Source organism: Podarcis gaigeae (assembly GCF_964106915.1).
Source record: "Podarcis gaigeae genome assembly, chromosome: 14".
NCBI lineage: Eukaryota > Metazoa > Chordata > Lepidosauria > Squamata > Lacertidae > Podarcis > Podarcis gaigeae.
Window position 1 is genome coordinate 18,235,210 of NC_139690.1, and position 21,232 is coordinate 18,256,441.

At 43.7% G+C, this 21,232-nt stretch overlaps 1 long non-coding RNA gene across 1 annotated transcript in view; it reads right to left on the reverse strand.

Annotated features, from left to right (window-relative positions):
- Positions 1 to 21,232, reverse strand: part of LOC310831827 — a 90,661-nt gene that overhangs the window by 45,147 nt on the left and 24,282 nt on the right. The window contains exon 2 of the long non-coding RNA XR_014557998.1: positions 6,109 to 6,372. This is a non-coding gene — a long non-coding RNA (uncharacterized lncRNA). The remainder of the gene's footprint in view (positions 1 to 6,108; positions 6,373 to 21,232) is intronic.

Genomic DNA, 21,232 nt, shown 5'->3' on the forward strand with positions numbered 1-21,232 from the left:
CAAAATCTTGAAAAGTCATCCAGAAATATTAAAATATATCTATTCTTTCCCAGTGAGGGAACATTCATGGGTCCACATATGTCAGTGTGCACTATGTCAAGCACTTTGTTGCTTCTTTGTTCTGCACAACGTGGAAATGAAGGTTTTACAGCCTTCTCAGTAATACAGCTTATGCACTTTGCTGGAGCTTCGTTGCTCTGCTTTACCTGCAAACCTCTTACAAGATCTCTTTTCTGTAGATCCAGAATGACGTTGGTGTCTCTATGTCCAAGCCTTCTGTGCCATAGGTCCAGATCTGCTTCATCCTTCTGGCTGGAATGTGCCACTTTTGCAGACTGATTCTCTGAAAGATCAAGCTCATATACACCATTGATTAGCTTTGCTTGAGCAAACACTTTGCCATTTCTAGTCACTTTACATTCTCCATTTCCAAATGTGATCTGGAAACCTTTCTTGTCCAATGTGGACACGCTGATTAAATTGCAGCTCAGCTCTGGAACATACAAAACTCTAGAGATTGTGTTCTCAATGCATTCATTGTTTATATTGCATTTCAGACTCATGGAACCTGCACCTTTTGCTTTAACAATGTTGCCATCTGCAATCTCAATTTCAGATCCTTCTTCATCATTTATCTCATTAAAATAGTCCCTTTTATATGAAAAGTGGGAGCTCGCTCCAGAATCAATTATCCATTTATTACGTCTATTTTCACGATTCTGGACAGTTAAATTCCTTTCTTGCAGTAACCATGTGCATTCACATTTCCCCTTCTTTTCCCCTTTTGGCTGAAAGGGGTGGGGTTTCTTGGCTTTAGGAGCCTTGCAATTCTTTGCAATGTGTCCTTCTTTGTTACAATTGAAACAAATCACTTTCTTAGGCATCTCTTTGGACTTTGTACACTGCCTAGATGCATAACTGCTGTCTTTGCTTCTAGTATTTCTCACTGGAGATTCAGCTCTATCTCTGCATTCTTCTTTTAAATAACCAATCAAGTCTTTAAAAGTCAGACCTTGTCTATGATCCATCAAACTTACAAATGCGCTAAAGCGTGGTCCAAGCGATGATAACAAAAATGCTATCTTTGTATCTTCATCAAAAGCTTTGGGAGTCAGATCAATTCTTTGAATAATCTCAGTAAACTTGTTGATGTGCTCTGTGAATTCCTCTTTTGAATTCATCCTCACTCTGGTTAATTTACACACCAAGTTTCTGAAGCAGTTTATGCTAGATTCTCCATACACGCGCTCAATATCTCTTAAGATTTGAGATGCATCATCTGTACTATTTATTAATGATAGCTGCTCATCACGAAGTCCACTCAAAATTATGTGTCTAGCTTCGCTGTTCATGCGTTTCCAAGCACTTATCTTGGCTAAATCCTCCTCAGACGATCCCGTAGGCTGAGGGTTTAAAGCTTCCAAAATGTGCTTATAATCTAAGCATGCTATCAAGCGCTGCTTCCAGTGTATGAAATTGTGTTCATTCAGCACAGGCATTCCTAGCTTTGCATCACTATCAAAAGCTGCTCTAGCCATCTTAAAATCCAAAAATTTGAAAATTCTTCAAAAATTTCAAAATTTCTCAAAATTTTAAAATCAAAATCTCAAAAATCTAAAAATGCAAAACAATTCTTCACTGCCTTGGGTCACTGTGAACTCTGAGGGAAGGGGGGGGTTGCTTAATCCCCACTGCACAATGGAACAAAGGACCATGTGCTTACCAGGAAGTTAACTCAGAAAAATACTACTCAATTCAAAATCACAATCCAATGCAATCCTTCAAAAATACGCAGAAATATGCAATACTGGGCCCATAACCCTTTGTGGGAATGTTCTGGGGTGCAGGAGAGGATATATTGACTAACTATATCCTTATCCAACTTGTACTAACAAGTTCCCAAAATATCAGCAGAGTTTATAGACATTCCCCTTTAAGTACGCAACGGTAACGTGTGCACAGGTTCGCTAGAACCTCTATAATAATTACTCTGGTAATTTCCCCTTTGTTCCCTCTTAAAATACAAGACACGACACAGTCTTTATAAAAGTATAAAAGAGTTTACTCACGTTCTGTTCACAATATGATCCCAGAAGGTAGGCAGGCTTAAAAAGGTTACATACACTTAGAAATCTATCTTGTAGCAAGATAGCCCTTATCTCCTCTCTTGGCTGGGAGCCAAGAGAGCATCCTTAGATGTTTCCTCATGGAAGGAAGATGGCAGAGAGAGGCAAGAGGCAAGAGAGAGAATGGCTGCCTGCCCTGTGCTTTTATCATTTACCTGCACAGGTGAGGCCACACCCACCTCTGGTCACATGTGGAGGAAGTCCGTCCCCAGGAAGTTTACCTGCTTGCCAGACAGACATCCCTCCCCATGTTCTAACATGTACACTCTAGGAATGTTGTCATTGACTGCTCCTGTGTTTACATCCCACACTTTTTACTTCTAACACGTCAGCTGATGAAATTTGTGAAATCTGAAGTGCAATAAAGGACCTACATCTGCGCTTACTCTCCTCTCTTCATTCATAGAGAACACTCTTCAATACCACACACAGACACACTTTCATTCCTCCACAGTACTTATCCTCCATACTGGTACATCCTCTTTCCTTCCTGCCTTCACAAAAGCCTACAGTGAATTCAGTCCTCCTTCCCTTACAATGGATTGCAAATTCCTTAATAGGTGTTGGGCAGCATCCAAAATTCCCCCTCTCTCCCCCCACCTCAGCCACTTTCTCTCTTTGTTTTTGCTGCTCACAGACCAAGACTGCAAATGCTCTGAATCTTTCTTTTCTCAGCTCCCCCCTTTTTTTGCAAACGACAAGTTTAGCCAATGCTGAAGTAGGGTGCCGATGTTCATCTCAGATCTGTACAAAGGTCTGTAAAGAAGCATTTCAGAACCCTGGAAGAGGATAGCATCCCACCCTCCCTCTTATGTGAGGTGGGTGCAGAGCCCAGGAGATCCTAGAGGGCAGCCCCCACCATTTCCTCCCTAAGGGTGGAAGGAGACTGGTAACACCTCTTAGTCCCTGAGAGGCCACTGTGGAGGCAGCACAGGGGATGGGGCTACGGAGGAGGCAAATATCTCGCCTCCAGGGAGGGTTCTGCAGCAGCCACAGGCAATGCATCCCTTGGAGATCAGATCTGCTGCCCTGGTGGACCCTGACACCCAAGGCAGTTATGTCAGCTTGCCTCATGGGTGGGTGGGCCAGCCCTGAGCAGACCAGGCCTTTATTTTACATGAAACATCCAGTGTACTTCTCTACGTGAGAGAACCCAAACGCAGCCACAGAAACACCTGCTAAATAGTTGCTCCGGAATTATGCCAAATGTAGTGGTAGAATTCTGGACTGTGCCATTCCAGGCATTTTAACAACAACAACAAGCCTGCATTTCTTCAGCTTTTAAAATGCGTGCACACACACGCACACACAATCCCTAGCATTCAAAAAAGAAAACTGCAAGAAGATGGGAGAGAAAGAGTTAACTTCATCCTCTTTCAAACATGCTTGTTTGTAGGGAGTTTTATTTAATGAACCTTCAAAAGGCACACACATCCCAACTGGAGTCCCTGAAGTGGAACAGCCCAGACCTGGACTACTTTAGCCTGCTATTTTACTCTGCGGAGAGCTTTCTCAATGGAAAAGATCGACCAGCAGCTCATTTTCATAAACCCACCATAAGAACAAGCAACGAGAAAGACATAGCGGGAAGTTAGCAAGGCTGGGGTAAGGAAAGGAGAAAAGAGTCTGCTTTCTGTCGAGCAATAGGTGCGCACACACATGCACATTCAGAGCACATTTCCAGCCTCAAAGAATTCTGGGCACTGTAGTTTGTTATGGGCTGTTGGGAATTTTAACTCTGTAAGGGGAGAACTACAGTGCCCAGAATTCTTTGAGGGAAAGAATGTACCTCAAAAGTATGCAAATCCAGGTTCTCAGGCAAAGCCTAATACAGTACTGTATCTTTTCTTAGACCTACTCCTTTTAACTGAACCAGTGTAGTTAGAGCGTCAGAATGGGATCTGGGAGACCAGGGTTCAAATCCCCACTCAGCCATGAAGCTTAGTAGGTGACCTTGGGCCAGTCACTGCCTCTCAGGTATCCTACCTCACAGGGTTGTTTTGGGGATTAAATGGGGAGGGGTAGAGCCATGTACACCACCTTGACCTTCTTGGAGAAAAAGGTGGGAAATAAATGCCACTTATTTGCATCTGCTTTGTCTACAGAAGTTCACAGGTTTGTTCCTTGTCATCTTTTGGTAGGGCTCAGAGAGACCCTTCTTTGCCTGAAATCCCGGGCAGCTGCTGCTGCTGCCAGCCAGTGTGGGCATTACTGAGGTAGATGTGTCAATGGTCTGACATAAGACAAATCCCTGTGTTCCTCTGAGCAGGTTTCCCTCACGATCAAGACGCCTGCTGTTTGTGTCTTGCTTGCTCCAGCCCTCCCCATTCTGATCTCCTTAGAAAAAGACGGTTTTTTTCTTCCCTTCCAATTGCTTAGTTAGGGTGGTTGCCACGAACAACGCCTAGGATATTAAGGCATTGAATACAACAGGAAGTGAGTGGCCTTCCGACCGGGCGGTTAGGACTGCAAGGGGTTCGCTGGGGTTGCCCCAGTTTAAGTATGCATTAGCATTCTCCTAGCCTAGAGAACTTTCTCCGGTTCCACCCGGAACGATTTTGCCCATTCCTGCTAAGAGACCATCGCTCTCTCCAAGTTAAGCAAAAATCTTTGCACTGGGTCCACTGATTCCCCGCCACCCACACTAACAGAGCGACTGAATCCCCCCACGAGGAGCGGGGTGGGGAGCCCAAACATTTTTAGATTCACTGAAATGTGTGGATGGACCGTGCTGTCTATTCAGCTGCTAAATATTTTTTAGAAACCTCCGACTGATCCATAAAAATCGTGCAATTCTGCACGCAGGTTACGCTGCTTAAATCCCACTGACTTCAATAGAATCAAAGCAACCCGTGTGCAGGATTGCCACCCAAATCTCCACAATGGTTTGCATGCGGTTTCCATTCCTCACCATTCCTCACCATTTTTTCCGCAACAGAAGTGAATTCAGTAAAATCCATCAGCTTCCAGCTCGAATGCAACACAGACACAAGAAATTCTCTGCACAGATGCCATTCCGGTTCGTATTTTTCAGCTAAATTTAGGCTGCAATCCGAACCCTGGCAGTAAGATCAATGGAATTCAATAGCCCTTACTTCTGATGAGAGTTGCGATGTTAATGTTTAAGGTGTCCTTTTAATTCATTCTAGGGCTTGGTGCGCGTTTCCTGTTATTTCCGTTGCAATAAAAAAGCAGACTCTAACTTTTCCTTATAGGTGTACGTACTTCTTGTTGACACGGGGATGTCATGACACTGACTAGCGTTTCAGTCTTTCCCAATTTTGCCTGGGGAAAAAATGGGATTGAATCTGGGACCATCTACATGCAAAGCAGATGTAATCACTGAGCTGTGGTTCTGTCCCAACTGATGGGGTCAGATTAACTTCTTTTTTAAAAAATTATTCTGACCATTGACTTCTAAGGATTCAGAATACTATTGCAGTGTAGAAGGTTTTTACTCCCAAAGTTGTTTAAATGATCTAGATCAACCAACACTGGAAAAAGGGGATACTGAATAGAATAAAACTACAATAACACTTATCTTTAATTACTAGAATAGAACTGTAACTGCTTTAAAATATACAGTGTAGTAGTTACCAAGTATATAATGGGATACTTGTAATATAATGGGATGATAATAATAATACTTGTTCCCAGCTGCCTACTGCCTTTGAGTCCTACCTACCACTGTCCCCAAGAACAGTGACCTGGGACCTCCACACAGTGGAGCTTACTTCCAAGTAAGCATGAATATGATTGAGCTGCAATTCCATGTGGATTAAACTGGATGAGAGCATCATTGAACTCAGTGGAATTTGTTTCCCAGTAAACTTGCATGGGATCCTGCTGGGCATTGCTTTCACTGACCCTCTCTCTTTTACCCATCCCACCTCCCCACCCCAAATATTCAGCAGGTTAGTTGTCCACAGTGTCATTAATTAAACTCTGTTCCCCAAATCAGAACAATATCTTTTTATTCTACCTTTGTAGTCGAAGGGAGGGCTCTGTCTTCCTAAACCTGGTCCTGGGCTATTTCGGCATTCAGCACCATCGGTTCTGGACAGCGACCTTTTCACCTTCAAAGGGAAACAACCCTAGGTAGTTCCGTTGTCCTGTCGAATTGGTGGTAAAGGGAGCGGAGCGCATTTCTTCAAGCGCCATATGACGGATGGATAGGGGTGGACTATGTAAATATTATATTTTGAAAACCAGGTGTGTCTGCTTAAAGATATGCAGAGAATAAAAACTTTTGGGGACAGAAAGGAAAATGTCAGTTTAAGCATATCTTAAGCCCTTTAAAAATGTCCAGTACAAATGTCCAGTACAAATATATCCACTACGGGATATATTTGGCATGTGCTTACTTTTCCCGGACCTGCCTACTCGGAAGTAAGCTGCAGTAGATTACACGCTAACTTGTACAGTATATAAACAAGATTCACGTTTTCGCAAAAAATCCAGACACATTTCCTTTTCACTTCTGATAGATTTATCTCTTTTTTTAAAAAAAAGAAAATAAAATCAGATCCACTTTCTTGACCCTACACTGCATTTTTTAAAAAGAGAACTCTGTCAAAATTATTTACAGTTTATACTAGGTTTTTAAGCTTCTGATTGAGTCATTCAACCGTTCTAAAGAGATCTTATTCTTTGTTTATTAATAAAAAAGACAATTATGTTCTTATTCATAAAAGTCGGTGTCTTTCATCCTTGTTAAATGAAGTATCCTTTCTTTCGCTATAGAAGATGTTCAGATTTTTCATAATGTGAATGCCGTGTTTATTTTTACTATGGAAATTCGTTTTGTTTCCGTACTTTTAGGGAAGTGAGAGTTATTCCTTTGCTGCTCTGAGATTACATAGGATGGGGTGGGTGTGTAGCGGGGAGGCGGCTGTCTCCACCGAGAAGCGATTTTTGTAAAATATGGAGGTAACCAAGGAAACATACTTTGCTTTTTTAAAAAGAGGCGATAGACTGAATAGTCCAGGATGTGAGTACAGAACCTGCCTTAGAACCAGATTGTTCTGGGAACATGGGCGGGGGAGGGATCTGTTTCTCTAATTTCTCAGTTCTCTGCTAACGAAAATTGCGACATTTCTGGTAACAATCGCAATATCAATTATACTATTTCTCCAGAATTCGGGAATGTATTGCTACATACAAATTTATATATATAGGTAGATGTATGAATTGATTTATACACCGCTCAATCAACTACGTATAACTAGGCGGTATAACTGAGTAATAATCCACACCCTGACCTAAATTTAGCGTGTGTAATTAATTGCAAGATCATTGGGGCATGTTACTCTATGAAAGCGCCATGTAAAATTGATTATGTAATTATAAATAATGCAAAAACGGAAGGACAGGAGAATTTAGAAATAGGCGGATGAAAGTCTAAGTATTAGTGGGGGGTTTTGTTTTTTACTTTTAGCACATTCCAATTTCTCTCTCTTGCCCTTGCCTGCCAGTTTTCTACATTAGAGCAGTGCAATCCTGAAGTAAGTCCCACTATGTTATGTTCAATGGGGCTTACTCCCAGGTAAATGGGCTACAGGATTGCAGCATAAAACTGCAATGGTAGACATGCAAAGAATTGTGCTATAAGCTACATTACTGGAGGAGGACATTACTGGTTGGAATGTGATTTAGAATAAATTCCTTCATGGCTGTCCACCAATTAACGAATTTATACTTGATTAAGCACCTGCCTTTCCACCAGTTAATGACTGATTGAAGTGAAATGCATTTTTCATATAGCCAAATATTCAAATCTAGGCAAAGTTTTGAGATATTGACCGAAGCATGAAGAGACGTGGGTTCCCCGCCCCCCCCCCGGAAATGCCATATTTTATATTTTGGTGCCCCCTCCGCCCCAATTCTCTGCTGCAAGAGAGTAATATTTCAATAGAAGACATGCACGCTTCAGTATATCAGGACGTCGAACTTAAAAGTGATCCCTTCAATCTCAACCCCCTCTATGAAAATTTGCCATCTCCAATTAAAATTGGACCCACATCATTAATCAACTAAAAAAACTGAGTTGATTAATCTACCCATTAAACCTTCAAGCCCTACAGTTAAGTAATTGTCGAAGGGAAATAGCTCATCCGAAAATCCGCGCTCCTTCCTTCTCCTTTGCTAAACTAATAACGCTTCTGAACAGTTTCTGTGTTACTTTCCTCCAATATCAGGGAAGTAACTGTTTTCAAGTATTTAATAACAAACCGGATTAATGTCATCACCATTCACCTTGTCACCTGGCATTCCTGCTGAATGGGGATACCTTCTGTTTGTCTGTTTTTTGTTTTTGTGTTTTTTTCTGGGGGATGGGAAGGGATCATTGCACCACCGAGGACAGAGGGGAACTTTCGGAGGCTGTTATGAGCGTTTCGTCCAGGCTACCTCTGTTGAAATGACGCCCCGTTTAGACTTGTGTAAAATTCAGCTCTCCATGGAGGAAACACAAACCTCTGCACCCCTCTTGTTACTCAGTAATATAACTTTAGTTGGGAAGAAGAAGAAGAAGAAGAAGAAGAAGAAGAAGAAGAAGAAGAAGAAGAAGAAGAAGAAGAAGAAGAAGAAGAAGACTTCTACCGGACTGCAAGTCAGTAGTGAGCACCACTTTCCCCTTCAGTGCAGGTCTCAAGATATTTCCGCACAAATGTACGTGTTGGCACATAGACAGTTTTTGTACACGTATTCGCCGTGCTACCTGTATCTATTGGTGAGAAAGGCATTCCCAATACACGTTTTGAGTAACTGGTGTCGACCAGGACACCTCATTTTCGAATACAAACACAGACCATGGGCGTAGCCATGGAGGGGGGGCAGGAGCAGCTGCCCCCCAAAATCATTAAAAATCAACAAGAATCAACACAAATCCAAAAGCCTGCCCCCTAACAAAAATCCTGGCCACGCCCATGCCACAGATCATCAAAATCCATGGGTGGCATTCAATGCAGACCCATTCAAGTTAACGGGCACTTATTCATTTCAATGGGTCTTGCAGGTAATCTCATTCTTCTGGGACGGTTCCATTGCCTTCAAGAGATGCTTTACCTTAGTCATGTAAATTTTTAGAAATGATTTCCTGACACTGTTTTAAATTATGGTTTGTGAACCCAAAGAGGAATAATACGCTCATATGATTGGAAGTAAGGATTTTTCAGGACATCCCAAAGGTTTCTATCCCGTGTGAGTCCTGCTCATAGTAGAACTATAGAAATTGAAGGATTTAAAACAAAAAAGATTCCTTCCAGTAGCACCTTAAAGACCAACTAAGTTAGTTCTTGGTATGACCTTTCGTGTGCATGCACACTGTGTATCTGAAGAAGTGTGCATGCACACGAAAGCTCATACCAAGAACTAACTTAGTTGGTCTTTAAGGTGCTACTGGAAGGATTTTTTTTTGTTTTGACTATGGCAGACCAACACGGCTACCTATCTGTAACTTGAAGGATTTAAGTTAGCCATGTCCATTAATTTCAATGGGTCTACTCCAAGTAGGACTAACGTTGGCTGCAACCAAAATATATAGAAATGTGTAGGGCTGGTTATAATTTGCAATGTAAGGTTTTGCTTCGAACATTGCTGTTTATGTCTGAAGTGTAAACCTTTGGGTAGGAAGTATGTATATGCGTTTTTTCTAATACATATAAAACCATGCTAGGTTTTCCACTGTGGGAGCGGGGACTTCTTGTGGGCGACAGATAATATTTGGGGAAGCACCATAGCTCAGTGGTAGAGTATCTGCTTTACATGCAAAAGATCTTGGGTTCAATCCCCGGCATCTCCGTGTAAGGATGGGTTCTTGGTCTGAAACTTGGAGAGCCACTGCCAGCCAGTGTAAACAAACGTAAACAATCGTGAGCTCGGTGAACCGATGGACTCGATGGACTCAGTACAAAGCAGTTTCCTATGTAAGCCAAGCTCAACGCTACACTGCAGTACTCTGACCCTGCAGAAGGCACGTTCGTATGTGATCAATCCATCAGGATTTATTAGTCAACTGACCATAATACACACCAAAAGGACCTGTTTCAGAATTCAGCTACTGGCAAGGCAGCATTGGCATCAGCCCAATCAAGATAAAGAGCAAGTAGCAATTCATCTGATCTACAAAGAGGAAAAAGGTAGATTTGAGGGAAAGAGCAGGCATTCCTGCGCGCGCCCTTAAGAGGTTCAGTTAAAGAGCATTGTCTGACACAGGAGCTTTACAGCAGTAAGAAGTATCCTAAAATCATAGAATTGTAGAGTTGGAAGGGACCACGAGGGTCATCTAGTCCAACCCCCTTCAATGCAGGAATCTTTTGGAGAGGGGGAGGGAAGGCCCTGATTTTTTGGGGGGCGGGATATGGTTCCTCGCATCGTACCAGATGACTGGAATCAGCCAATGAAGTCGTTTCAAGTATAAAAGGCGAACACAACGTAAGTTGCTTATGGAACTCCGTGCCACAGGATGTGATTATGACTACTGTATCAACATATGGGGATTATTTTATTTTATTTTTCAAGGATCAGGCAAATTGCTGAAGACAGGTCCAGACCTATAGGGAAATTGAATGGCAGGACTTGGGGAAAGACAAAAGCAGAATGTTGCTGCCTATAAACTTCTACATCCATCCTTCAGACTTCTGGCGGAGCAAGGATGGCGGACTAAATGGCCATTTGTTCTATTCCAGTTAGGGCCATTTTTACGCATTGCATTTGACAATCATATCCGAAACGAATAATTAAATATAGAGCATCCCATTTACCCCTCTTTAATTTATGCATGGGGTATTTTTATCATTATAAATATCTAAGCATGTGCAAATTTGCACATTGGTATTAATTTGCAAAATAGGCTTCAAAACTGCCGCATCACAAACACAGAGAAAACGGTTTGTGGGTATGTTGCCTTTTCTGTTGGGTTTTGGTCACGAATGACCCGTCTACTTAAAAACGAACTTGTATATTCTCCTGGTTTTGCCAAGGGCTTGAACGCAAAGTGTTAGTTCACACGTGCGTGGACATCGATTGAGTTATATCCCCTTGACTGTGTACTAACACTGGGGGGGAAACACTGCGTTTGAGAGGAGGGATATGCAAGTTCGACCGCCTGTGTCCCATTCAGACGCACAGGTCCTTACAATCATACACGCACGTCTGTATCAAGTCTTGGATTTGTGGTCCTATGCTTGCAAGCCGAGGTGCAATGGGACATGATCCATTCCGACCCCCGGAAACCCAATTTATTTTAATAGACACGTGCTTGATTACTTCCCACTCAAATCAATGGAACTGACCAGTGCGCAGATTTAGGTGGTCCTCCTGCATTATACAAGAGCTCCCCGCGACCCCACCCCATAAACTGTAGTAATTTCAGATCCTCCGAGGATGATCGCTGGAATGCCTTTCATTTACGGCAGGAATAACAAGCAGGGATAGCTAAGAGGCGCATGTACAGTATGAATCCTGCCCTTAATTGACAAAACACGTTGTGTATTGGGCTCTCCTTGAATTATTAGCCTGGCCGATCCTTGGATCTCGCCAGACACGCGTCTCTCAGGGAGGAAGCCAATGTCAAAGAGCCTTTGTCCATTTCATTTCGTCCGTTTCACTCTGGAAATGTCATTTTCTTTTTGAAATCTCTCTGCAGAGCTCTTTGGGACTCTGCCACGGTCCTTGCAGGCGGACACAAGAAGGCTCGGGAACACACCTGACCAGGTGAGAGCCAGCCATGGGGTTTTCTCGGGCTAGGGGTCGAATTCACCCCACATCGCAACAGACGGTCTGCTTTAAAGCAGGAAGGGAATCGCCTAAGTTGAAAAACAGCAAGAAAAGGCCCGCAGCTCTCGCTAAGGTTTCAAACGGTGCAGATTTGCTCTGGAAGGGTTTGGTGTCATTTTTGGTAGGTGCCACTGGAAATCTTTTTTGTGGCCTCGTTTCTGTGGTGGTGGCTACCACCAAGGAGCGAGGGAAGAAGACCGCAAGGCGGATGGAAAGGGTCTCTTTTTAACATATAATTACACTCGTCTTTTTTCCTGAGCAGTTTCTAGCAAGCTTTGCCGATTCTTCCACCCTCTCCAACCGCTCTAGTCTCTCTGCTCCCCAGATATCCAAAGCTGGTTGTTTTGTTTAATTAAACTCAATGTCAGCTTTAATTTTCCGCCCGGCTGGCTCGCTATGCCTTTATAGGAATTAACATTTTGTTTATATATGTCATTGCACTTTGTATAGACTGGCGCGTTTTTGCCGAGGGGAGAGGCGATTTCTTTACAGTAGATGGACCGCCCTGGAGGAAGCGAGGCCTAGCGCAACTTGCATACGGGAAGGGCGATTTCGAGGCTCTGGGCATTGCGGTGTGCGGGTGGTGCGTGAGAGTGGCCTCGATTGCGCCCCACTCCCGGCCGAAAAACCACTGTGGCCGGTGTAGACAAAAGCGAGGAGCGGGGAGAAGGAAGTCAAATATACCCACTGCCAATTGCGCACGAAGGATCTGCATTTTTCTGTGCTGTTTTAGTTAATCCGGAGCAGCTGCCACGCCTGTATTCCGTATTCAAAAAAATGCTAGCACTGGCCTGTAATCCAATGCAAGGCTTCCAAATAAGAAGGTATAGGGATTGGACTGCAAAACGCCCAGTTAAGCCCTTAATGCGAAGGATGCAACAATCCACTTACGTATTTATTTACAAATGAGACAAATTCACCACAAAGTAGCACGGCAGGTTACCACTACGTATTTAAAGCATGCAATATTTAAACAATTTAAAATGGACCACAGATCGTTTACTAGGCAATAGAGGTGGATTCACAAAAACCACACAAATTTTGGCCTGGGTGAAGAGGTCCATATTGACCCCCATTCTACCACCGGTCTTGGGGTTTAGATTGTGGACTCCTCCAGACTGGGTTTGTTCATTTGCTTGCAAAGGTATTTGGAAACACATATTTGAGCACATCCATGGGCTCCCTAGCCAATGGGAACAGTCAGGGCCAGATTTAGGTTTGATGAGACCCTAACCTACTGAAGGTAATGAGGCCCTTTATATGTCAAGCTGTCCTTTGTCAGCAACAAATTGTTGATGTTTTTTGTGTTGAATAGGTCCTATATGCTATGTGGTAATTTATGGACCTAATAGGTATCTAAAGCCATTTGCACATGCAGAATGTAGGCACCCTATATATAGAAATGAGCAAACCAGTGATATTTTAGGGAGCCGGCTAGCAGGCAGAACCCATTACTTACATCATAGGAGCCTATACAACACAAAACACTGTTGCAGTATGTAGGTTTTATTTTAATTTTATTTTTTATCATATATTTTGGAAATGCACATCCAGGTTTTTTTCTTTAAATTTTTTTGGGCCCCCAAGAGAGTGGGGCCCTAAGCTATAGCTTGTTTGGCTTATACATAAATCTGGCACTGGAAACAGCGGAGACCTAGATGACAGCAAAGCAAAAAAGCTTTGAGCAAAACCTTGATGTTGGTGGAAGAGAAGGTGGAACAGAGGCAGTGCTCCTGTCATTATCCTGTCTGTTATGGGTAGAAGATCCCTCACTGCCACTGAAGTCAGGTGCCACCTTTTAACTTGTCTGATGCATGGCGGTGCAAGATTTAGGGCAGTACAGGCAGTCCTCCCCCACAGGGTGCCAAGCCAAGGGGTGCAAAACTGAGGAGACCTATCATTGAGAAGATCCATTTGGGGGCACCAAGTTTTGGTCTTGTCATATTATGGAAGATGAGCAAAGTCTGCCCTTGTGCATGGACTGCTAGAGAATCTTAAAGCACAGACTGAGAAGCAACCATCAGAAGACATCTACTTCAAACCTCTTTGCCACTTTGTCTGAAAATATAATGCACAACGCTTCATTGGAAAGATGCTCGCTAGCCAGACAGATGGTTTAGGAGACAGAGGTCCTTGTTGTTGTTGTTTCTTGCTTCCACTTGGAGGTGGGGAAGGGGCTTCCTGGAAGATCCTATCATATTATTATTATTATTATTATTATTATTATTATTATTATTATTATTATTTTATACCCCGTCCATCTGGCCACTCTGGGCAGCTCCCAACAAAATATAAAAAACACGGTAAAACATCAAACATTAAAAACTTCCCTAAACAGGGCTGCCTTCAATGTCTTCTAAAAGTCAGATAGTTGTTTATTTCTTTTATGTCTGATGGGAGGGCGTTCCACGGGGTGGATGTCACTACCGAGAAGGCCCTCTGCCTGGTTAGAAGTGAAATCCATTAAAACCAATGAAAAACTCGTGTGGAGTAGATTTGTAATGTTCTTTTTGAGGAAAGGTGACATACAAATAAAATGATGACGGTTATGATATTTTTGCTGCCATGAATTGGGTTTTTGGGAAGAGTATTTCCGTAATTACGCCTTTAGGCACTTCCAGACTAGACAATTCTCCAATCCCAGTAAATCAGCCAATTATCCCAAAGCTATTTTTGCCACAAGTGCACATCTTGATTTCATTCTCCTGAAACCTCTAATCATCACTCCTTCTCCTTCCCCTTCATATTACTCTCCAGTTGTTCTTGTTGCTGTTTGTTGTTTTGTAGTCTTTAGCTTAAAATTTGCAATGGCCAGCTTTATAGTGGGGAAGACTACAACCATAACATGCAGTCCTATTCAGGTTTACTCATAAATAAGTTCTATCATTTTCAAAGGGAAAGAATGATTATCTCCTAGCCATAGGTGTGTGCCACAACACCTATCAGTAAGTTCTTTTGGGTGTACCGTAATGTCAGTGAGGATTGTTCTGAATAAAATGTAATTTGAAATCCATATTTCAAGTATACTGTCAGTGCCTTCACCCCTGCTGATAATGCAGATTCACTGATGGATATAAGTATAGCTAAAATACTACACATTGGGTGCAATCCATCTCCCACTCTGTTAGTAAATGATAATAATAAATAAATAAAATATTACGTGCAATTCATCTTCCAATGAAGACAGTGGCTTGAGTCATGTTCATTTTATAATATGTCTTGAGTGGTTCTGTTGTGTCTTGCATTTTCCTAAAGACTGATGGGGCTGAGCTAATATGGTCTTCTGAAAACTGCAGAAGACTTGCTGCCTTGTTTTGAGATGGAACAAGTGAAGGCTAGCACCGTATGATGTTCACCTTCCCCTGCAACTTTGTATGAGTTTGGAAGCTAGAGCAATGTTAAGCTTCCTGAGACCAGAGTCTGCAATGGAAAACACAGGAAGGGGAGAACAAAGACCTTTGTGGTTCCCCTTAAGTCCCCTTAACTGCTCTTCCCTTTCATTTCTTAAGGTCTGTGTTGCCAGTTTGTCCTGTCCATATCTAATTGTGGGATTTCCAGCCCAAATCACAAAGGCATGGGTTTCCTGCTACACATGGAATAGTTCAATTACTAGAGCAGGAGACTCTTGAACACAAGGTCATGGGTTCAAACCCCACAAGGATCCCTTCTTACTATATGATTCTATGATTGCCAGACTCATAGTTTCTGAATCAACCCTGAAGGTACGTATATCTTTACTGTTTTGGTGGGAATTTCTAACAAAAGAGATAATCCCATGTATTTCCTTACTGTCTGAGCTCTCTCTCTCTCTCTCTCTCTCTCTCTCTCTCTCTCTCTCCACCGATGTGAGCAGACATACATGCCTGGCCTCTCCTCAGAGCCCAGACTCCATTTTGGATACTCATTCTGTATTTCCATGACCAAGAAGTATTTCCACCTGCATACTAAAGGGTAAAGGGACCCCCTGACCATTAGGTCCAGTCGTGGCCGACTCTGGGGTTGCGGCACTCATCTCTCTTTATTGGCCGAGGGAGCCGGCGTACAGCTTCCGGGTCATGTGGCCAGCATGACTAAGCCGCTTCTGGTGAACCAGAGCAGCACACGGAAACGCCGTTTACCTTCCCACCAGATTTATCTACTTGCACTTTGATGTGCTTTCGAACTGCTAGGTTGGCAGGAACCTGCATACCACGTTGATGTATTTGCTGCCTGGATTGAAATATAAGTAAACAGTTTTGTTTTTACTAAAATGGGTGGTTCATCCTTAGCAATGGGGACAGAATGGGGAAAGGTCAGCAGACCACAAATAATCAGGGATAAAAAGCGTAACTGTCTAATTCTTAGCTTTCAGTAAGCTGCAAAAGAAGGTAAGTGTTTCTACTCTGCTAAAAGGGCTTCACGGCCTGTTTTATATCTGCTGTGACAATCTCCTCACTCTTCTTGGTCTCCCCAGGAGAGGCATGAAGAGGGTGGAGGAGAAATTGGCATCCCACAGGTGCAACTGCTTCATGAGGCAAGACCTACCAAAGAAGAGTTGTTGGGCTAATTGGACCTGAAACCCTGGTGCAAACCCTGTTTTTTCCCCCCTAATAAAGAGTTAACTCCACTTACTTTCTGTGATATACTGCTGGCTTGCTCTAGTCACTCTCTCTCTCTCTCTCTCTCTCTCTCTCTCTCTCTCTCTCTCTCACACACACACACACACACACACACACACTTCTGTCCTCCATCCAAGCAAGGAAACAGTGCTGTGAGAATTCAAGGACACATCTAGCCCGTCCAAAACACTCAAGGAAGATGCAAAGTAGAGCCTGCAAGGGGTATGGACCACAGAAAAGTTGAGAAGGAGGTGTAGCAGATTCAGAAAGAGAGACCTTGTATCAGATAGAAAGGCTTGGAGGGGCACATTTGGCCCCCAGACCTGAGGCTGCCACCCCTGGGTTCACGGAATCCCAGGATGAATCTAAGGCTGATACAGACTTGAAGTGCGCACTTCTGCCAGAGTGACGCTTGGACTGGTCCTGGGTGGAAGGAGCGATCTGAGCCCTTTCCTTGGTCAAAGGGATGGTTGGCCTGCTATAAGTTGTGTTTTCTTCTGGGAACATTTCTCTGCTTCGATGGGTCCCCAGAAGGACAGGAAAGATGCCAGGCAGAGCCCAGATATCTCCTTGCTTGAATGGCTTGTCTTCATCTCTGGGGGGAGGCAAGCAGGACCTCCCACCAAGCCCAGGAGGAAGGAGGATCAAATGCAATCTCTCTTAGAAGGAGCCAGAGAGCAAAAGAGGCACCCGCATGGTGCAACATGCCAATCACTTGGCAGGGGCAGAGCATCCTGCTGGCTCTTCTCACTATCGGTCCTGAACAGGCAGCTTCTGCACAGCAGCAGGTTGGAGTAGAAGGCTAGCCATGAATAAACACAAACCACCACTTATACACAAAACCCCCTCCGTTACACTCTGCACGTAGGATTACTGAAAACTACTGGTGAGTGCTCTAAGAAAGGGGTGCTCTTTAAGCAGGTTTGGTGGCGTGTTGAGAACAGGGATGAGTGGATCTCTCCATTTCAGTTTCCATCAGGCTCCATCTGCACTATACAGCTAAAGCAGCATCGTACACAGCTTCCCACAAAGCATGCCTCCTGTCCATCATCAGCTGGGATAGCTCAGTAGAGCATGTGATCTCAGGGTTGTGGGTTTAAGCCCCACATTGGGCAAAAGGGTTCCTGAATTGCAGGGGATTGGACTAGACACTTCTGGTCCCTTCCAACTCTACAATTCCATGATGCTATGATCGGACTGTAGTTTGTTAAGGGTGCTGAGAGTCGTTTGGACTGCAGACTCCCCATTTCCCCTCCCAGGGCTACAATTCGCAGAGTTTCCTGTGAAGAAGTAGTGCTTGTTAAACAATGTGGGATGTCATCCATTGGAGAGGTCAAATACAACATCCCTTGTTTCCCTAGAGTGGACACAGACAGGGGGTGTTACTCCAGCCAAGGTAGAATTTCCTGTTACACCTGGTCTGGAGCATCCTCCCCCTCCATGTGACCAGGCAGGTGGGCGTGACCCTTGCAGACCCTACTAAGGGGCCAGTCATGCAGCCATCTCTCTCTTGATGCTCCTCTCTTCCATTTTGGCCACTGCTCCTGGTGCCTCTGATGCTGTCTGCAGGCTCTCTGCCAGCAGCACATGGGCCCATCCTTACAACAATGTAAGCTACACTGTATCTGTAACTACAAGCTAAAGCCTGCCTTCAGGGATCATACTGTGAACTGAATGTGAGTAAACTTTTCATTACTTATAAGGAAGACTCTTGTGTCTTTATTCTTTTTGGAGGGAATCAAAGGGGTCTTACCAGGAATATACTGTAATCTGGGCATGCCAGATTGGATTGCTTAATTAAAGATATTCAAACGAATCTGCAACTAGCTTCTTGCTGTGTAAAGGGGAATGAGCTCTGCGTGAGAGGGGAAGGATAATATTCAATCAATATATCCTCTCCTACTACCCACAATATTCCCACAAACAACTCTAGGTACGGCAGCTCTGGGAGAGGAATAGGGGGCTCCCAACAACTCACAGCACCTTTAACAAACTACAATACCCATAATTCTTTGGAGGAAATCATGAGTGTTTAAAGAGCTATCATTGCGCTTTAAATGTATGGTGTGAATGTGACCAGAGTCAGACCACTGGTCCACCTGGCCTAATATTGCTTTCTCTGTCTGGCAGCAGCTCTTGCCAAGGTTTCAGGCAGATATCTTGCTGCTAGAGAAGGAAGGACTTGCCAATATCGTTTCCCCTGTTTTTCCAATCTTAAATTTAATTCTCCACATTTTCACAGCCATTTGCAGTTTTTTTTAAAAAAAAAAATCCTCACGAAAATGCATCCACAATTTCTTGCTGATTTCTCCTAATTAAACACATTCATATATGCAGTTTCAACCAGTACACATAGTTGGCAGACAATTTCCCCTAATATAATGCATGTTTGTACATTGTTTTTCTGAATATATTTATTCTTATGCACACTATCCCCTAACATGCATTTTTGCAAACATATGTTGGAGAACTGCATTTCATAATTCAGATAAGTATGAACTTCAAAGGGATAGCATTTTGGTTTAAATACTGTTTCAGAAAGTGCAAAAACTGATAGCTTCAGCTTTAAAGGGACCTTAGGTGAAGGGTAGGTAAATCATCATCATTATCATCTGAATTGAATTTCTCCTCCATCCCCTGCATGCTACTTTTATTTATTTATTGAAGTTATACCTCGCCTTTTCTCCAAGGTGCTCAAAGTGACATACCATATATAGTCCTCCTCTACCCCTTCCTCCTCCTGCTCCTGCTCTTTCTCACAACAACTCTATAGTGTAGGTTAGCCTGAGAGACTGGGGCTGGCCCAAGGTCACCTAGCAAGCATCATGGCTAAGTGGAGGTTTGATCTCTGGTCTCCCAGGTCCTGGGACGCGGGTGGCGCTGTGGGTAAAGCCTCAGTGCCTAGGACTTGCTGATCTCAAGGTCGGCGGTTCGAATCCCCGCGGCAGGGTGAGCTCCCGTCATTCGGTCCCAGCCCCTGCCCACCTAGCAGTTCGTAAGCACCCCTAAGTGCAAGTAGATAAATAGGTACCACTCCGGCGGGAAGGTAAATGGCATTTCCGTGTGTGGCGCTGGTGCTGGCTCGCCAGCTGCCACTTAGTCACGATGGCCACATGACCCGGAAGTGTCTCCGGACAGCGCTGGCTCCCGGCCTCTTGAGCGAGATGAGCGCGCAACCCAGGGTCGGACACGACTGGCCCGTACGGGCAGGGGTACCTTTACCTTTACTTCCCAGGTCCTATTCCAGCACTCTAATGTGCTCTAATGAGGTCCAGCTCCAAGGGCCTTCTGGCAGTTCTCATTGCGAGAAGCAAAGCTACAGGGAATCAGGCAGAGGGCCTTCTTGGTAGTGGCGCCCGCCCTGTGGAACACCCTCCTATCAGATGTCAAAGAGATAAACAACTACCTGACATTCAGAAGACATCTGAAGGCAGCCCTGTTCAGGGAAGTTTTTAATGTGTGACATTTTAGTGTATTTTTTGTCTTCGTTGGAAGCCACCCAGAGTGGGTGGGGTACAAATAATAAATTATTATTATTATTATTATTATTAAATCACTAAACACACTGGCTGCCTTTGACATCCTTTTAACTGAAGATGCCAGGAATTGAACTTGGAACCTTCAGCTTGCAAACTAGGTGCTATACCCACTGAGCTATGACCTTTCCATGGGGATAAAATAGACCTAGAAGGGTACATAAGGCTTCTGTTGAACACTGACCAGCTTTAGATGAGTACCTGCCTTTTCTTATCTACCTTACATGATTTCTCACAGTAGGAAATATATCCACTTAGCAATGAGTTCCCCAAATTACTGACAACCAATCATTCTTTCCCAAGCAGCCATTTTTAGTGGTAAATATTTTAAGCATACAAAGCAAATGAATAGGTTTCCTTAATAAAATGATTAATACAGAAAGGCCTAGCTGGCTATGCATAATTCATAGGCGGGGAACAATGGGGAATTAGACTTTTACTCGCCGTCTCTACAAAGACAATTATGGGGGCTGTATAACTATTTTGCCTTTACCTGGAGCTTGGGACTTGACTTTCATCAAACACAAAAGAAAGGAAATGAACTCATCTAAGTGAATCGTGATGGCCTGTGTGCTGTGCAGGGTTCCTAGGAAGGCAGGAAGAGATATTTGTTTCTGATTATGCGCTCCTTACTCGTAAGGAGAGGTTAAGTAGAAATAAAAGGTTTGGATCCAGGCTGGTGGCAAGCAGCGCACCTGGTAAGTGTTGTCTCAAGAAATCCCATGGGGAAGTGTCCAACTCAGTTACACTCAGAGTCAACTCACTGAAATGAACAGAGCTGTGTCCATTAATTTCGATGAGTCCAGGACTAGGGCTGGATACAGCCATTGAGGCTGAAGGGCCTACAACTTCCAAGTCATCCCATTCCAAGGCTATCAATGGTCTACCTCCACTGCTGGAGCCAGTAATGCTTTGAAATACCAGTTGCTGGAAACCACAGAAGGGGAGGAAGGGCTCTTGTGCCAAGGTCTTGCTTTGGGACTTCCCACAGGCATCTGATTGGCCACTGAGCAAGAGCTATAGCTGAGTATTTGGTGGAAAACCCATTCAGCAGGTATTCAAATTCAGCTATCTGGGAATTACATTCCATCATAGGCTTCTCTGGTCCACGCACCGTGCAATGACGGTGAATGCCAGTAAGATGTCTATGCAGGCCATAATGCATTTTTTCATAACAAGAGGTACTGTATTTTTC